At 42.4% G+C, this 20321-nt stretch overlaps 1 long non-coding RNA gene across 1 annotated transcript; it reads right to left on the bottom strand.

Annotated features, from left to right (window-relative positions):
• Window positions 1–487: 487 nt before the first annotated feature.
• On the bottom strand, window positions 488–9131 carry LOC309367730. Its single transcript, XR_014167305.1, has 4 exons — window positions 7698–9131; window positions 6611–6820; window positions 5291–5380; window positions 488–499 (listed from the first exon to the last, which is right to left on the bottom strand). It is a non-coding gene; the product is annotated as an uncharacterized lncRNA (long non-coding RNA).
• Between the last annotated feature and the right edge of the window lie 11190 nt (window positions 9132–20321).

The raw sequence follows: 20321 nt of genomic DNA, 5'->3' as shown, positions 1-20321 counted from the left end.
GTCCAGGAAATTAGGTCCTGCTATCCTTGGGGCTACACATGCTTGGAATAGTCAGTTGGTTCATAACACAGTTGCTACTGGGTTGTTGGCAGGGGGTGACCATTCTGAGCAGAATGTAGCCAAGCTATACAGTATTCTGAAGGTATAGAAGCTATACCTTCTATACTTCTGCGAAAGCCCTTCTCTGGAGGATCTCCCACCTGTCGCTATCAGGGAGAAGGCCTTCTTCTGTACAGTAGTTGCAACATGAGTGTGGAAAACCACCTTAAAGGAGATCTACTTAATGCCTTCTTTTTTACTCTTTGGTGCTGGGCAAAATCTTCCTTGTTTCTCCAGGTTTTTGGAGCAAAATTAGATTGTCTATTTGTGTGTGTGATTGAACTACTGCTTTAATTGCTTTGTTTTTATATTGTGACATGTTTTAGTCTGGTTGCTGGAATTTTGCTATTTTTATTATTTTTATTGTGCTTTATTATTTGTTAGCTATCCTCACTGTTAGCTGTAAAACAGTGGTGTACAAAAGAAGAATAAAATAAATAATCCAAGGGGAAATGGCAAGATGCCAGCTAATCTCTATGAAATTACCGCCTGGTATTCCTTGTCTTACATGCTTGACTCTTCTCTAAATTGGGGGTGGTCCTACCTTCTACAAACCCTAACTCAAACCTTCATACGCTACTAGCTGTTTGGCAGTTTTTCTAACTCTGAAGTTTTTCTCTTTGTATGTCAACTGGTTTCAGTTTTTTCAAAAAGCCATGCTTAAAACTGGACTTCATCACAATGACTTTCAAACACAAATTAAGAACAAATGGTAAACCAAACATAATGCGAGTCACAAAGGAAACAAGAGGTTCTCAAGGATTTTAACACATTTTTCTGGTCAAGGCCATGCTTTTGTAATTCTGGTCATGGTCACAGACTTCATTTTTTCAGTTTGTTTAAGTCTTTTGAAGTTCATTATCCCTGTTCAGCTAACTTCACTTTGCTGATCTCAATCAGTTCATGATCATTAATTTAAGCTTTCTTCTGCCACTATATAATTCTCAGCTATTTCCTGCTTGCTGGATAGAATCTGATCTCAAATGCTCACGAACAAGCAGGGTTCAGAATTAAACGCTCTACAACCGATCATGCGATAGTTCTTTACCATTTGGCACGAAAGTACTCCTCTCCCCCCCGGGGCTACCTCTGTGCTGCCTTCTTAGACCTAAAGGCAGCCTTTGACAGCGTTCCTAGAAATATTCTATGGGAGAAACTTGCGAAACAGGGCATTGATAGAAGACTCCTATGGCTTATAAGTCAGCTCCATGAAGGCACCCTTGCTAGAGTGAGACTTACCCCTGCGGGCGACCTCACAAATTCGATACCAATAAACAAGGGAGTGCGCCAAGGATGCATATTGGCTCCCTGTCTATTCAACCTATTCATCAGTGACATGCGAGCATCCCTAGTTAACTCATCTCCAAGTACACACGCGCCTAGACTTGCGGACTATCGCTGCCCACTCCTTTTATATGCGGACGACGCGGTAATTCTATCCTATACACGTGTTGGACTAACCAGAGCTTTGAAGATCTTTGCCACGTATTGTCAACTCAACCAATTAACCATCAACCATGCTAAATCCAAGATTCTGATTTTCTCCAGAAGCCGGAGATTATACGAATGGAAGCTTGGTGGAGCAAAAATAGAGCAAGTCCTAAAATTTCAATACCTAGGAGTTATTTTTCAACACAACTTGGGGTGGAAAGCTCAAATTCAACACCTACTTAACAAGGCCAAAACTTTGTCATATGCGCTCCTCCGATTCTTTTTCTCGGATGGAGCTTTGCATGTTCCCTCGGCCCTAAAGGTGTTCAAGGCAAAAGTGGTCGCCGTGCTAGCTTATGCTGCCCCGCTTTGGGCCGTGATGACAGATCTTGCTCCTCTTGAGACACTGCAAAATCAATTCCTGCGGCGGCTCCTAATGCTCCCCCTGTGCGTAAGCAACGCAGCCATGCGACTAGAACTGAAGATCGCATCCTTAGAAACTTGCCTGTGGAAGCAAGTCTTCAATTATTGGTTATCATTGTGGCATAGATTACCAAACCACTACCTTGTCCAGTGCTTATGGCGAGATGAATTCGCTAGCCTTTGGACTAGTAGAATTCATGCCAAACTCCTGAGCTATGGAATCTCTCCTTCAGATTCCCTAAAACTAGACCAAATTACTGCTCAAAGACTGATCCGCCAAAGACTGGATGACATCGATCTACAGCGAAATTATATGCTGGGGGGAGGTGTTTGTTCACCCCAGAACATTGGAATCACTTTAACTTACTGCGTTCCATCATACCTCTCCTCCCTTTCGACTGTTGCCCATAGACTGGCCTTCACCAAAGCGAGGTTCAACGTTTTTCCCTCCAACGTCCTGAGACATAGATTCTCAAAGGGCCAAGCCCCCGCCACGTGTGAATGTGATAAGGAGACGCCGGAGTCGCTCCAGCACATCATGTTCACTTGCCCCCTGTTCAATGTGCCACGGGCAAATCTGTTGGGATCAATCATACAGAAACTAGAGGGTACCCCACCAAAATTCCACCTTGCTCAAATTTTGCAGGATAAGGATACCCATACGACCCTGAATGTGGCTAGGTTCCTGGTCGCTGTCCTTACCCAAAAGCGACGCCAAGGAGCACTACAAACTAACTAAGGCGTAGTATGCCATTCCATTTTATAGTATTTTATTGTTACTGTGGTGTTTTAGCGACTGTTTTTTTTTTCCCCCCATGTGCACAAGCTGTTATTTATGTGTTGTTTTTACCTGTATGGGCCTATGGCCGTAATAAATATTGTATTGTAGTCTCAAATGCTCCATCTTTGAAACCTCTAATTTCTGAAAAAGAAATTATTTCCCTGTGCTGACTTTATATTCTAATGTTCTGACACCATAGGTGCCAACTCCCTATGGCCCTGGATGCCCAAAATTCCCCATGAAGGGGCTGGGTGCCCACAAATTTTGGTGCCAGGGCCAGGCATGGCACCCACAACCCCAGGCACCCACAGTCGCGGGATAAATTGGCACTTGTTTCTGATACATAGATTATTTAGTGACATTCTTGTTCCAAGCTAGAAAATGCCTTTCCCTTTGTTGTAGTCAACCATTTAGCAACTTTGATTCAAGTCTAGTGAGTCTGATATTTCCCTGAACATTCTAGCTGCTTATCCTCCAAAAGCAGTAGTTAAAACACGGATACTGTCTCACTACATTTTATGTAAACCACATTAAAAGATCAAGTCATACTGTATGTTAAACATACTCTTTGCATTTCATACTTAAACGAACCATGCAGATTACAATTCCCACTTCACCTATAAATCAGCGGCAGGAAACAGCAAAGAGCATGATCAGGATCTTTGCAGATACCATAGGAAATCTATTTGGTAATTTTCATTGGTGTGCGTTGTTACTAGTCTGGTATGTTCAGTGGCAGAATCTTTCATTGGGGTTTCTTGTTACTCTTGTACTACTCCAGCACAAGGGAAGGGTTTTAGAGCAATTGATTTGTATGTGTAAGGTCTCATACTCAATCTCCAGCATCTCCAGGTATGTACTGGGAAAGACTCCCGTGAGTCATTGTAGACAATATTGATCTAGCATGGCCAATGGACAGGAAAGGTGGGAGTTGTAGCCCCTCAAAAAACATTCTTATTTATTTATATCTATGCATTTCCAGTTTTTATTTTACATACATTTATAATCTTCCCATCTTCCCAAGCAGACTTCCCATCTTATCCTTCAGTGACATCCTGAGTTGGCTGCATCTCCGTCAGTTTCTCCACTCCATTTCATCCCTTCACTTCCCTTGTTTTGTCAACTGCTCTTCAAAGGTTCATCCCTACTTGAAGATTATATTTACAGTAATGCCATGTATTTTTAAGTATTCTCCAAGACATTACCACTCGCTCCTTATCTTCCTCTCTAGCCAGTTCCTTATTTTAGCCGTCTGCAAATTCTATTAATTTATGCAACCATTGGTCTTTTGTCAGGATAACCTTTTCTTTCCAGTTTCTTGCATAAAATGCTATTGTGGCTGCTGTTGTAAAAATAAATTGTGTCCTTTCCTTTCTTTTCTCCTTTCCTATTATAGCTAGAAGAAAGCCTTCTGGGGTTTTTTTGGAAAGTGAGGAACATTTTTTTTTAATTCCTCATATACCATCTTCCTTTTTTGTTTTGTTTTTGTTTACATAGCCACCACATATGTATTAAAAAGCCTTCCATTTCTAAACACTTCCAACACAGTGTAGCCCCACCAGTCAATGGAGGGCGCCATGTTGGCTACTCCCAGTGTGGATCGCAGGGAGCTAAATGGGTCACTGCTCTGACTTGGTATAGGGCAGCATCTTCTGCTTCCTATGATTCTATTCAGACACCTGTTCTTTCTCTTCAATGATTAAGCACAGAATGTTCCCTGAAGTTGTCTAATTCAACACAACAAACAACAACAAACACCTCGTAGCTGTACCTCTTGGGCTATTGAGTTCTATGTTTATTTCATATTCTGCTTGTAAGTCCTGAAGCTACAGCCCATCAGCTTCATTGTGAACCTAAGTTCTAGTCTTGTTGTTGTTGTTTAGTCGTTTAGTTGTGTCCGCCTCTTTGTGACCCCCTGGACCAGAGCACGCCAGGTACTCCTGTCTTCCACTGCCTCCCGCAGTTTGGTCAGCTTCATGTTTGTAGCTTCGAGAACACTGTCCAACCACCTCGTCCTCCGTCGTCCCCTTCTCCTTGTGCCCTCCATCTTTCCCAACATCAGGGTCTTTTCCAGGAAGTCTTCTCTTCTCATGAGGTGGCCAAAGTTCTAGTCTTAGGAAAGGGTGAAACTCTTTCTCTCCAAACCAATTATGTTATAAACCTCATTCATGTCCACCTTTCTTCTAAACTGAAAGTCACAGCCTTTCCTGTGTTGCAATGTTCTGCCATGCTAAGAATGTTTTAATATTAATTTAATTGTTTCCAAAGTTGGTCCACTCTCCAGTGCTGGAGTGCCTAGCCATCTAACATCCCCCCCCCCCCCGCAGCTGACAGCATTACTGTTATTCCTACTGTTATTTACTCTTACTTGTTTGATAACAGTGTCTGTGGATGCAGACTCAGTTAAAGATCATGGTGCAGTTGGGTAAATATTCATTTATAATCTGGATAAGCTATTTACTTGGCAAATGCGCTTGATGTTGCCACCGCCACAACTTCTTTATCACCTGCAAGATGTCTTTAACATCTCCCAGATTTTCTTTTTATTTTACTTACTGGCAAGAATTCAGCAAATGCGCACGCACATCTGTAAAATGTTTGTGTGATCTTCTTTTTGAATGCTTGACAAATTAAGTCCTGTGAAAACTGATAATGCAGTGCAATGAATGACATTTTAATAATCACAGAAAATAAGCCTGATGTTAAGTAGAATGTTTAGCGGCATCTTCTCCCTGGTTATTAAACATCTATTTAAGTAGCCGAATTATACATCTGTCAACAATGTTTAGAACAAGAATAAAACTTTCTTCCGTGGCAAAAGGTTATTTGAAACAAAATACACAGTATAATAAGTAGGTTTAGTTTTGAAGGTTTGGGGACAGCCTCTCTTATTCACTGCTCTGTGCTCCTTGGCAGCAGTGCCCATGGCAACGCTCTCTGGTACAAGGAAGACTGCAACAATACTGCAGCTGTTCCTATCATAAGAAAGATGGGAACTGAATCACTAGTGCATGGCTTTCTCAAGGCTGCCATTCTCTCTGAGCAAGGCTCAGGAGTGTCACTGGCAAGCACCCAATCCGGATGGAGTAAGAGACACTTCGTCCACAAAAGTAACTGAATGAGTGCAGCGCCATGACTGACTGACTGACTGACTGACTGATTGCAGATCTACAAACCTTTGGCTTCCTCAGAAGTGTTCCTGTGTGACTGAATTCCCGTGGGCTGGGGTTGAATGAATAGAACTGGATGCTTTAATTTTTACTGTCAGGAGAAATGGTAATGTGAATGTGGAGGAGGAATATTAATTATGCTTGGCAGACCTTCTTCAAACTTAAAAAAAAAAAAATCTCAACTGCACATGCACAAAACAGCACAAAGAAGGAGTCTAAGGAGCTGATAAGTGGTGGAAGCTTTTGTACTGCAGACTTGTAGAAAACAGGTGGGTAAAGGAGAATTATTTGTCATTCTCAGTTTATCAGTTTCATAATTTTATTTTTGCTTTTAAAAAAAGCCACAGCATTTAAATATATAGTTTTTAAAAACATTTGAAAGGCTATAACATGGATTAAAAAATAAAATATAATACCATAAAACCCTTCCTTCCTGTCATCTGCCCTTTCTCTGTCTGGTCAAGTAAACCAGTTCTTTACATTAGGAAGATGCAAAGTCTGGGGCAGGAGCTGACTTCTTCCTGAAGAGAGCTGCAAACTGGGGAATCCAAAGTACCCTTCAGCCTGGCCTACTCACATATGGTTGATAGAATGCCAGGGTGTATGGGGTGTTAGCGGAGGGGTAGTACCTCTGGTGGGGGACACATCGTGCTCCTTCTGGTGTAGTTTGTCCACCTCTGGTCCCCACCCTGCACTCAGCTCTTACCTGTGGCTCCTAGAGCTGTCAGCATGCAACAGGAGCCACACCCCAAGGAACGGTTTCGACTGGCTGGCTAAAGCAGGTGAGGATAGCTGATGGGTCTCAAACCCTTGGTGAGTTAGGGACTTCCCCTGCAGGTGAAGACAAGGCTCTGGTGGATTGTGCAGATGAGAACAACAGTGGGTCCAATGGTCAAGAAGACGATTTCTGCATGTGCTGTAGAGAGACACGAGGGGCAGATAGGGCTTGTCAACTAGGTAGCCCATCTAGGAGAAGGAAAACTCTGATCCTAAACCTCCACTGCCTTGTGAGATACCTTTGGGAGAAGAAAAGGCTAAGGAGTAAACCCTGTACAAATCCAGAGTAGATGTCCTAAGGCAGTTGGATGGGGCCTTCTGCCCCTTGTATGCCTCCTCCCACCAAGCTTCTGCCAAACGTCTTGCTCTCTCTTTGGGCCACATCAGCAAGGCTGAGGGCAGGGTCATCTGGGCAGCTGAGGACCTCCACACACACTGCCCAGGCTTGCACTCTGCGGAGGCCACTTTGGTGCTGCTAAGGCAGCAGTTTGACTTCACCCGTGGAGGAGCAACCCACTGTCTCTTGAGACAGATGGATGACGACGGCAGCAGCAGCAGCAGCAACTGATCAAAAGCCATTCCCAGAGGGATAGAAGAGGCAGTGTGAGCAAAGGCTATTTAAGTGTCAGCTGGACAGCTATAAGCAGGGACTGCCATTTTGGACTTTAACTGCTGGTCCTCCTATTCCTACTGCTTGCAAGGAAAGACCAGCCAAATCTGGTCAGCCATCTAGCCAAGGGACCATTAGCATCTTGGGCCAGAGGGAGGACATCCCACTCCCCCCAGCCTGAAATACCCACTGCAAGGTATGCTTTCTGGTATGCAGAGATAACACTCAGTGCCAATATAGACTGCATCAGTGCAGTGTAGGCAGCTTGAGCAGCTGGGAGCAAGGTAGCCACTTATGCATCGTCAAAAGAGAGTAAAAAAGACTGCACAGATCTGCATGTGCTGATTTAATATATATAGATAGAAATATAGAAAAATCACTTTAATAGAATCACAATATATCTCACCATAGAGGAAGAACTGTGACCGGGTGAACTGTGGGCTTGCTCTGCTGTCTGGAAGCTACCAATAGGTTTCTTCTCTTAACCAGACTTGGACTAAACAGGCCTTCAAACAGAGGATGGCCCGGTGTAAACAAGGGAGCAGAGCCAAGACACAAGGAAGAGGCAGTCTGGACTCACTGTAACATCTGGCCCTTCACTCCGCTACTGCCACCACTATGGAAGAACCCCATTTACTGATTTTAATGCTTTGTTTTGTTGCTTCTCTGAGGGTGTTGCATTTATCACTGTGATGTGTATTATGGGATGGTTTGTAGCCACTCCACTCCTCACTCTTAGGTCTATCAGTTCCAGTATTCTGCTTCCCATTCTGGCCTCTAAGAAGCCTTCCAGCTAATTAAAAATGTGCTCACCCTCTCCAATTCTTATTGAACATTATTCATTTGTTTATTGCATTTATATGCACTTTTATCTTCCAAGGATCTCAAGTGGTGTACATGGTTCTCCTCCTCCTCGTTTCATCCTCACATCAACCCTGTGAGGTAGGTTAGGCTAAGACAGGGGTAGTCAACCTTTTTATACCTACCACCTACTAATGCATCTTTCTTGATGGTAAAGTATCCTTACCGCCCACCAGTGCTTGATGGAAGGAGGATTCAGCTTGTGCCGTAGAACCCCCTACTGCCCACCTAGAATCCTGAAACGCCCACCAGTGGGCGGTAGGGACCAGGTGGACAACCCCTGGGCTAAGAGATGGTGACTGGTTCAAGGTCACCCAGTGAGCTTCATGGCTAAGTGGGGATTCAAATCCTGCTCTGTCAGGTCCTAGTCCAACATTCTACACCACACTGACTTTACTATATGAGCAGTAAACTGCTTCAGAACGTGGAGATGTCCTATAACTATGCATTTTAACTTTAATTGTAAGTCACTTCCATTGGGTTGAAAAATGGTGTCTAAATACTATAAAAATGGCCATCATGCCAATTCCCCCTTTGATGTATATATTCAAGTAGGGATTTCTTCATTCAGGGTTTAGCAGTCAGCTCTTTTACTGAGGTAGGAAACTTGAAGACCAAGTGCCTGCATGTTTGCTAAGAATTTTCCTGTGTTCCCTAGAGCTTACTCCCAGTTAGGCATGCCTAGGATGGCAGCCACTGTACTATTGGTGGAACCAGAATAGCCTCTTTTTTAGCAGATTCTTAAATTATCATTGTGGCAGTACTTCTTGAAGTGAAAATAGTATTCTGCTACCATGCTTTGGTGCAGGGATGCCAACTTGCCCACCACATGGGGGTGCATCACGTGACATGTCATGTGATGTCATGGGATGCATCCCGCCCCCGTGATGCCAATACTCGCACACTGAGCTGGGCTCCATCCTCGGCCTCCTTCTCCCCATGGCATGTGCCTGGCAAGGGCAGGGCCCATGGAGGGCGATCTTTGTCTCCCAGCTCCTGGGCTCCCACGCAGGGGCTGCGGCATGTGGCGGTGGTGGGGGATTTCGGCCCCTTGCGCCCCATATATTCAGTGCCCCTGCTTTGGTATATTACCAAAAGAGTCATTTGAGGAGATACCAAAAATTCTTCTCAGGTTGAAGGTTATTTTGACAAGTAGCCATGAAAGTTGGTTGGCTGAAGGGAGTCATCTTCCTTCATTTTAGCAGATTCTCCCAAAATAACATGGTGGAGTACTGAAGAATAAAGAAGGTGTGGATTGCAGCCAAAGCCCAACTCTGCACAGAATACCAGGGGAGACAACAAAACCAGCTGGTGAACATACAGGAAATTTAGGACCGTTTCAAAGGCAATACATAAAAACACACATATACTCAATAGTTAATAATATAATGACAGGACTGTAGATTTCTAAATAACATACAAATTTCAGAGGCTGTTAAATTAATGGCATAGAGCTAAGACTTCAGATACAAGCATTCTTGTGAAATTTATTTTCATGAGCTTCTATAGTCTACAGCCTCTTCATTCAGTTTTGAATAATGGTTCAATTGAGCTGTAAAAGCTTCTAAAGTTGGAAACTTCTGACAAGTTAATTTCAGCCACACAGGGTAAAAATCCTCCTCCACCTCCCAGCCAGATAAAAGCTTCCATATCATGAATGTAGCAGTCATTCCAAGGAATTTAGAAAACAACAAAAATGACGTCAACCCTATCTTGCCAGGAAAAGAAAAACACATATAGTGGTATGCTTTAGGGAGAAAGCAGATTACACTAAAACACTGCTATTCCAAAGAATAAGGAGAAATACAAACCTAATGTGTAGCAGCGGCGGGGGAGGGGGGATAAAGTGGAATGCCTTATAGAGAGAATAGAATCATAGAATTTTAGAGTTTGGAAGGGACCCAAGGGTCATCTAGTCCAGCCCCCTGAAATGTAGGAATCTCAGCTAAAGCATCCATGACAGATGGCCATCCAACCTCTGCTTTAAAACCTCCAAGGAAGGAGAGCCCACAACCTCCCGAGGGAGACTGTTCCACTGTCAAACAGCTCTTACTGTTGGAAAGTATTTTTGTATGTCTAGTTGGAATCTCCTTTCTTGCAACAACTTGAAGTCAGTGGTTCGAGTCCTACCCCGCCCCCCGCCCCGGAGCAGGAGAAACAAGCATGCTACCTCCTCCATGTGCTATCCCTTCTCCTCCCAGTCTCCTCTTTTCCAGGGTGAACATACCCAGCTCCTTCATGTGCTCCTCATAAGGCTTAGTTTCCAAAGCAGTGATCATCTAGGTTGCCCTCCTCTGCTCTCACTCCAGCTTGTCAACATCCTTCTTCAATTGTGGTGCCCAGAATTGGACACAGTATTCCAGGTGTGGATGTGTGACCAAGGCAGAACAGAGTTGTACTATTACTTCCTTGATCTGGACGCTATACTTCTATTGATGCAGCCTAGAATAGCATTAGCTCTTTTTGCTGCTGCATCACACTGTTGACTCATGATAAGCTTGTGGTCCACCAGGAGCCCTAGATCCTTTTCCCATGTACTGCTAGGAAGCCAGGTGTCCCCAATCCTATATTTGTGCATCTGGTTCCTCCTGCCTAAGTGGAGAACCTTAAATTTATCCCTACTGGAATTCATTTTGTTATCTTGAATTGCATGAATTGAACTAAATAATAAACTACTAAGCTTTTGTAATCATCATGTAGTGGGACCCACTACAAATAGCCAATGAAGACCTGTTCCTCACTCTTGTTTGAGATTGTGAGCCTTAGGACAGGGACTCCCTTAGTACTGATTTTTGTAAGTGATTCAGAGAGCCTCTTTGACTAAAGGGTGGCTTATAAATTAATTAAGTAATTAAGTAATTAATTAATTAATTTTATGTACTGCTATGATCTGCACATTGTGAAATGTAAGGTACCAACATATTGTTTGTAGAAATCCTCCATTTGACATCCAGGTATAACTACTGAAGGCAAAGTAAGCCAATTTGTCTACGCAAACCAAGCATAGGGATGTATTGCCAACCATTGCCTCAAAATTCAGAAAATAAACTAGAGGATATTATTATGTGCTGTTTAAAAAAAGTGAAAACAGTACATTTAAGAGAAATTCTAAAGTTGTTTAGAATTTGTTAGAATCATCTAACAAATGATTTAGTGATATATAATGGACAATATAGAGGAGATTTAGCTCTGTTAGATCTGACTAGAGCCAGACTATCAGTCAAAGAAAGAAGTAATGATTTGGTAGCACTGCAAAATTTGTGAAGAGTGCCTTCTAACAGATGTCCCTTTCTTTGAACATTTTCAGAACTCTTCACTGCTATGGAAATGATCTGAATACTATAACTAACAATCAGTTAAGAAAAGCTGTGAAGTTCTGAGCAATTAAAGTTTGTGAGTTTAATTATTGCTATGACAGTATGTAAATTTATGGGCTATGCATTTCACTAAAAATATTAATACCAACAATTTAAAAAGTGCTTAAATAAATCATAAACAGCTAGGGAAGTGGTTGGTTCTTTGGACAGCAGTGGAGTTAAAGGTGTGGTAAAGGAAGCAAAGGTGATTTTGCAGAAGCTGATTTAATCATTTCTGTTTATTTTTACTGTGGGAGATGGAACATAGATACTGGTGCCTGGAGTGACATTATCAGAAACAGAATCTGAAGAAATGAGACAAATAAGAGGAACAAGAAACAAAGTTCTGGGCAGTTTGGCAAAAAGATTAGAACTGGGAAGAGGTTAACATAATACTCTTTTTAAAAAACTGGATCAGGTGCGTGAATTGAGAAAATTACAGGCCAGTTAGAGAATCTGCTCTGGGAAAACTGATGGGAAGAATATGTCCTGCTGGAAAAAATAAGCATGGCTTCTGCAAACAAGTCCTGTCTCACTAACCCTTTTCACTCTCAAGAGCCTCATTTCTGTGTGCCCCCTGGCTCTCACTGGTGGATGCAGCACTCATGTTCTCAACTCAGGTTTTGCTGATGGCTTTAATGCATAGATCACTATGGGATGTAAGTCAGGTTACAAAGCACACTGGTTAGCATTTGCAGCAGAGGTTAAAATATCTGACTAAGCACAAACTGGGCCATGTCCCCCAGACTCTCATTTTGAAGAGCAGAATGGATACTGGCATTAGTATGGTTGGCGCTCCAAGAAACAGGATTGGGCAAGTAAGTGGCACTACTTTGAACTGTCTGGGTTTGCTGAGTGTGTTCATGCAGGTGCAGCCATCTTTGTGTCCTTGGCGATGGAGCTGGAGTCCATGGGGCTGGCTTTCTGTCTGATCTGCCCGCTGGCACCTCCTTGATGGGAAGAGGTTCTTTGGGGGTGGGAGGTGGCCCAGGCATCATGAGGCAGCTGTGGTGTGGCACCCAATGTGTCTGATGGCACGGAAGCAGACTTACCCCCCTCCCCGAGTCAATGTCTTCCAGTTCTGGTGGTACCCCATTTTCCTCCTCTCCACCAGACCACCGCTGCAAGACTTTTCATGGGGTTGGGCTGTAATGTGTCATGGCTCAAATGAAACAATCTTTTTCAGTCTGTTGATTGAAATACTTTGTTCTTTTAATTTAGATTTAAAATTGTTTTGGATAATGAAAAGTTAAATTGATTATGGGAGGGATAAAAAATGGATGCAACCAGAAGCAACTTTTCCTTTATTTTAAAAGGTTGTGTTCCCATCCCTGGAGTATTCATTTTGTACCTACAGTTTCAAAAAGGTTTTAATAAAGTTTCTTATCAAGAGTTTCTGAGTAACTTAGCAGTCATAAGATAAGATGACAGATTCTCTTATGGATCAGTAACTGGTTAAAGAAAAGGATGCAGAAAAAGGAATAAATGGACCATACTCACAATGGATAGATGTATGAAGTGAGGTGATGCTAGGATCTGTATTGGGACCTGTACCTTTTAACGTGAATAATCTGAAGTTTAGAGATGAGCAGTGAAGTTGCAATGTTTGTAATGACACCACATCATTCAGGGTGGTAAAAATTGTGGGGTCAAGAAAATGAAAATGCTGGTGTAGCAGCTGTGATAGTGTATGAATTTATAGATAGTGTGGATAAAGCGGTTAAAGATTCCCCCCCCCTTACTCTTTCATAATATTAAAACCTGGGGTGTTGCAACGAAGTTGAAAATGGAAGAGTCAGAGGGCAAAGTACTTTACATAGCACATAGTTTCAAACTATGGAATTTGCTATACTGTACAAGACAGTGGGGACGCGGGTGGCGCTGTGGGTTAAACCACAGAGCCTAGGACTTAGAATCATAGAATCATAGAGTTGGAAGAGACCACAAGGGCCATCGAGTCCAACCCCATGCCAAGCAGGAAACACCATCAGAGCACTCCTGACATATGGCTGTCAAGCCTCTGCTTAAAGACCTCCAAAGAAGGAGACTTCACCACACTCCTTGGCAGCAAATTCCACTGTCAAACAGCTCTTACTGTCAGGAGTACTTGCTGATCAGAAGGTCGGCGGTTCGAATCCCCGCGACGGGGTGAGCTCCCGTTTCTCTGTCCCTGCTCCTGCCAACCTAGCAGTTCGAAAGCATGTCAAAGTGCAAGTAGATAAATAGGTACCGCTCCGGCGGGAAGGTAATCAATGTTTCCGTGCATTGCTCTGGTTCGCCAGAAGGGCTTAGTCCTGCTGGCCACATGACCCGGAAGCTGTACGCCGACTTCCTCGGCCAGTAAAGCGAGATGAGCACCGCAACCCCAGAGTCGGCCATGACTGGACCTAATGGTCAGGGGTCCCTTTATCTTTACAAGACAGTAGTGATGACCATCAGTTTGTTTTAAAAGGAAATTGGACCAATTTATGAAAGATGAGGCAAGCAGCAATGGCTGCTGTGATGTTCTGATAGTGTGTAGTGTTAAATGTGGAGGCAATTAGATTATTTAGGCTAAGTGTTGGTTGGGAGGGGGAGGGAGTGTGCTTGGAACATTGGGATTGAGTGGTGACAAGATAGGAATTTTGAGGGGCAGTTTGAATACTAGTTGGGATTGAACGTGGTTGAGAGTATACTGGGTTAGTGAGATGGAATAGGGTCAGTGTTGTTATTGGTTTTGTGATATATGGTGAGGGAGGATTTAGCTTAGGTATTTTTGGAAAGGTAGAATAGGTAGGAGTGTTTATATGAATCAGAATAACTTCTGACCATAACTAAATACATAAATTCTAACTACGTAACTAAAGCCATATGCTTCTGTGTGCTGAATTAATATTTGACTACTTTTATTAGTTCTGTTATCAATAAAGTTGCTGTATTATACATGTGTTTCTTGACTGGCCTCACTAAAGGTGGAATCAGATAGTTTGTATCTGTGGCGGCAGCAAAAATCAAGAGATCCTAGATACCTAGCAGGAACCCAGGTGAGGGCTGTACACCTTAGAGAGAAGGTGGTCCAGTGAAGTTGAGGTAGGTCTGAGGGTGATGTCAGAGAACCACAAAGCAGAAGCAAAGTGGCATGACACCTATTAGTCGTGATGGCTGTATGTTACCTGCAAGATCAGAGGAGGTATAGGAAGAGGACTTTCAGAATGCTGGAGAGATTCAGAAACTAAACTGAGTGAGGCAATTAAAATACTGGCTTGGTTATGGAAACAGTCTAGAATAGGTAACGGAATGTGATTAATTTCTAATTATGTTTTATTTTCTATAATGGGTAAGTACACAAACTGAAAAATCACCTTTTTTCTAAGAACAATTTCTCATTTTTTAAATAACTTGTTACCATACCAAATTCTAAGTAAAAGCATAACTGGTTTTGGGAAAAATTGGTCTGAGACCCTGTTATTTGCGCCATGTCTAAGTGCTATAACACTGTACCAAGTGTTGGGAGTAGGTTGACTGGACTAATTAAAGTCCTGAAGGTTAAACGAGTATTTAGAGGAAGCAGCCAGAGAAAAATAAAGATATCTTCCTGGTGGCAGTGCTGAAGTTAACAAGAAAGAGGAATTGTTTTGGCTGGTTTGCTTGCCTCCCTAGCCTCTCATAGTACAAGCTGCAGACTGTGTCACCCTAGCCTCTGAATATCAGTATCTTGGGAACAACAATCAGGGGAGGGCTATTTCACTCAAGCTCTGCTTGTGGGTTTCCTGCAGACATCTTGTTGGCCACTTGTTGCTGGGCTAGAGGGAAAAGCCATCTGCACGCACACTTACAGTGGTAGCATTAGTCCCACTGAATTCAACGAAGTTTACTCCTAATTATGCGTACATAAGATTCCAGCTCTAATGGCTTAGATCAAAATGTATGAGATGGAAGTCTCTGGTTCTTGTTAAATTTCATCAATTATTGCATGGCTTGATGCAACCACTATCCCTCAACTTCAGCCACCTTTTGTAGCGCACTTGTCTGCCTTGCAGGTCATTTTAAGTGTGACTACTCACAGGTAATGTATGGGTCATTCCATATCAAGTGATCCAATTTTTTTTTACCTCATGTCATCCAGTTTTCTTAATACTTTGTACACTTGTTGAATGATCAAGATTAAGTCTAAATCTAAAATTTTAATTTTTTTATCTCATCCTGTTTTTGAGTTAGGAGGGCTTCAATTTCATTTTTTGGGGGGACATTGCCAGACTACACAAAAACCTTAAAAGCTCAGCCCAGAATTGAGATATTTCAAAAATAAAAAACCAATCTCTTCAAATGTCATATGATGGGCCCACTTTAAAATTTAAAATTACATAATTTAATTTTTTTGTTATTTTAAAAAATTATTAAAATTTTTCCCCAAATTGTATTATTTCATACTTCTAAGAGCTTCCAGCAAAATTTCATCTTGGTATCTCAATGGGATAACATTAAAAACATATTTTGTACATACATGTCGGGCTTATTGGGTTCCATTTAGGATAAATGAGTCGTCTTTCGGTAAAGTATAACAGAATAAACAAGACTTCAAAGTACAATATCAGTTACTTCAGGCATTTCTTCAAAACGTTATTCGATTAAACAGTATCTGAAAAGCTAGTGCGGCTTTTCTTTTTTAAAATGTGTTCCAGAGCAGAGTAATAACTTGCTGTTGCATGATAGAATTAACGCTCTGAAAGCATCCTTGTTAGTACTTCATTTCATGAACATTACAACAAAATACATATCAAACATAATTATGGAAAAAACCTTACACATCAAATGGGTCTAAAACATTTATTCTTCCATTAATTATACTTTATACCAAACACTTTTCAATAGAATTTGTTGCACATGATGTTTCATAGTGTGGCCAGTTGCAGTCCTTGGTTTGACACCCGGTGTTAGAACTTCTGCTCGCCTGACCTTAAGAACATCCCAACTAAATGTGTAAGCAAATTATGATGCTGAGCCCGGCAAGTGTCAGAAGGGCAGAGTTACGTCTTCACTTTCAAAGTCCACCGACAGCACACAGGTCAACCACCATTTTTTATTGTATTCACAGGTTACATACCTAGTTATCTCAGCCATATCCAGAGATTTTGTACCTCCTTCAATGTCGAACTTCTCACTCTCATTGCTAAAGGAGTACACTTTGGTCACAATTTCTGTTGGACTGGATGTAGATGGAACAAAGCAATGAAATCCTTGTATTCCCTTGACTGATTTCACTGTTTCAAAGCGTTGTTTTAGGAATGTTCTTTTCTGCACTCCTCATTTGTTGAAAATGACAACTTGGTAGAAGGAGTGTTATCTTGGCACCAGTTAAAGAGTTCCAGTGGTGTCATAATTTTTTTTGCTATGTACAGTATTTTGTTGTAACTGTAAAATTTTAGATTTAAACTTAGTTTTGATTATTCAACAAATATACAAAATGTTAAGAAAATTGGATGACATGAGGTAAAAAAGTAGGATCACTTTTCACCTGTATGTGAAAAGCTTTTGGCACTTTGTATTTAGTATTTAAATAATTTTTTTTGAAATTATTATACATTTAATGAATTAAAATGCATCTCCTACTTCATCAGTTGAATATGAACATTCATAATCTTTCTTTTTAAAAAGGTTCTAACATGTCAGGACTACTTACACAGTAATCCTTTTGATCACAATAGCGCATTGGCTTACAGATCAAATAAGGAAGTGTTGAGTAACTGAATGCAATCTTCAAATAGATTCAACAGATTCCCAAATGACACCCTGTTAAAGGTTTGGGTGCACTCTTGCAAGGAAAAACAGCAAATAATGCTGGAAGGAATTTATGCTAGTATGTGGTCCAGTTGCTAACATATGGCTTAGGTGCTGAACTGAAAACTGTTTGACACTGAACTCCTAGGTGGTTTGATGGCAAGTCACACTGTTATATGCAGTGCTATAAATGTAAATTGTGATCTATTTATGGGAAAATAAATAAAACAAGGATCATTATGAGGCTAAGCAGCAGACAGGTGTTGGTTAATTGATCATCAGCAACTGTGACTATCTCTATAAAAGTCAACATTTTAGCAGTTTGATGGAGCATTCAGATGTGTTTTAACACAATACCAAGGAGGAAAGATGTCAGCAATGCTCTTAGAGAAGCAATTGTTGCTGCCCATGAAACTGGGAAGGGTTATAAGACCATCTCTACCCAATTTAACGTGCGTTATTCTACAGTAAGAAAGATTATTCAAAAGCGGAAAACATTCAAGACAGTTCCCAGTCTTCCCAGGAGTGGACGTCCCAGGAAATTGACCCCAAGGTCAGACCGTGCAATTTTCAGAAGAATTGCAAGAAACCCAAGAGTTCCATTACAGGATCTACAGGCCTCATTTAGCACCAGTGTTACAGCTCATGACAGTACAACCAGAAAAAGACTGAACCAGTATACAGTAGGTTGTTTGGAAGGGCTGTCAGGAGAAAGTCTCTTCTCTCTAAAAAGAACATGTCACGATAGTTTACAAAGTTGCATCTGAAGAAACTACAAGACTTCTGGAACAATGTCCTTTGGAGAGACAAGACCAAATTGGAGTTGTTTGGCCAAAATGCATAGCACCACATTTGGCCAAAACCAAGGACAGCGTATCAGCACAAACACCTCGTACCAACTGTCAAGCAGAGTAGCGAAGCGGTGATGAGTTGGGCTTGTTTTGCAGCCACAGGACCTGGGAACCTTGCAGTCATTGAGTCGACTATGAACTCCTCTAGGGTCAAACTCGAGGCCATCTGCCCAAAGGCTGAAGCTTGGCTGAAATTGGGTCATGCAATAGGACAATGGTCCCAAGAACATCAGCAAATCTACAACAGAATGGCTGGAAAAGAAAAGAATCAAGGTGTTGCAATGATCCAGTCAAAATCTAGACCAGAGAGTCGTGCATAAACAAATACCAGCAAACCCAACAAACTGAAGCAACGGTGTAAAGAAGAGTGGGCCAAAAATCCTCCACCACAATGGGAGAGACTGATAAAGTCATCAGAAAACCATTACTTCCAGTTATTGCTGCTAAAGGTGGTTCTATTGAATCGTAAGGTGTACTTAGTTTTTCACACATGGCTTCTCCATCTTGGTTTTATTTTTGTTAAATAAATCTTGACACAGTGTAATATGTCCTGTGTTGTTCTTCATCTGTGGTTATATTTACCTAATTTTAAAACCTAAGGAACACATGATTTTTATGATGTCCTAATGGTAGGTAAAGGTAAGACCCCTGGACAGTTATGTCCAGCTGAATTTGACTATGGGGTACAGCGCTCATCTCACTTCAGTTAAAGGGAGCCAGTGTTTGTCTGCAGACAGCATTTCTGGGTCATGTGGCCACCAGACTAAACCACTTCTGATGCAATGGGACACTGTGCTGATTGCCAGAGCACACAGAAATGCTCTTTACCTTCCTGCCACAGTGGTACCTATTTATTTACTTGCACTGGTATGCTTTTGAACTGCTAGGTTGGCAGAAGCTGAAACAAAGCAACAGGTGCTTATGCACAGATTCCAGTGACTGTATATTATACAGTGGTACCTTGGGATACGAACGGGATCCATTCTGGAGCCCCGTTTGCATCCTGAACAGAACGTAAGATGCAACTGCACGTCTGCGCATTTCGCCGCTTCCGCGCATGATGTCATTTTGACTGTCTGCGAATGCGCGAGCGGGGAAACCCGGAAATAACACACTCTGTTACTTCTGGGTCGCTGCAGAGTGCAACCCGAAAATACTTACCCTGAAGCGTATTTATCCTGAGGTATGACTGTACAGTGGTACTTCAGTTTAAGAACAGTCTGGTTTAAGAACGATTTGGTTTACAAACTCTGCAAAACTGGAAATAGTGTCTTGGGTTGAGAACTTTACCTTGGTCTAAGAATGGAATCCGAATGGTGGAAGGGCACTGCCTGCGAGAGGCCTCATTAGGGAAAGCGCACCTCGGTTTAAGAATGGTTTTGGTTTAAGAATGGACTTCAGGAATGGATTACGTTCATAAACTGAGGTATCACTGCACAGTCCAGGAAGATGTCCCTTACTCCTGAGCTGAAGTGACAGAGGGGTTGCAATCTAATTATTTCTGGGCTTGCCCTAAGGCATTTTGTACCAAACCCAGATGGGTTCTATCTCCAGTGATATGTGAGAATAATAATTTATATAGCCTCCTCAATGCATTTGCTGAGTAGGAAACAAATGTGGGTCTCCGTCCTCACAATATATACTTGCACATTTATGCTGCTTTTGTACCAGAGCTGCGAGTTCGCTCGGGCCCTGGGCGAGATCCGGGGCGTTTGGGCGGGGTCCGAGGTGGGAGACCCCCTCACCTGGCCTGGGGGGGGGGAGAGAGCGAGGGGCCGCATTCCCCGGGCGAGGCGGGCAAGGGGGGGGGAGGCCTGGGTCTGCCCGTCGCCCCCCCCGTCTGCGCGTGCGTCGGAAAGGCCCCCCCGCCCGCCCGCCCGCCGGCCGAGATGCGGAGCCGGGTCTTGGGCAGCTTCGGGGACGCGCCTCCCGCCTGCCGAGCTCGCCTCCACTCCACTTCCGGCGCGGAGGGGGCGGGGATGTTTTATTTTTCCAGGGAGGGGGAGAGGAAGAAAAAGGGAAACGGGGCTATTAATAGCGCCGCTGCCTGATTGGCTTAGGGAAGCAATATATATATATATATATATATATATATATATATATATATATATATATATATATATATATATATATATATATATATAAATATATATATATATATATATCTCAAGCGGATTTTTGACCACGTGATTTTCCATCCGAAAA

The sequence above is a fragment of the Podarcis melisellensis genome (genome assembly GCF_964234715.1).
Source record: "Podarcis melisellensis genome assembly, chromosome: 1".
In the NCBI taxonomy this organism is placed as follows: domain Eukaryota; kingdom Metazoa; phylum Chordata; class Lepidosauria; order Squamata; family Lacertidae; genus Podarcis; species Podarcis melisellensis.
This window is presented reverse-complemented; position numbering and strand designations above follow the sequence as displayed.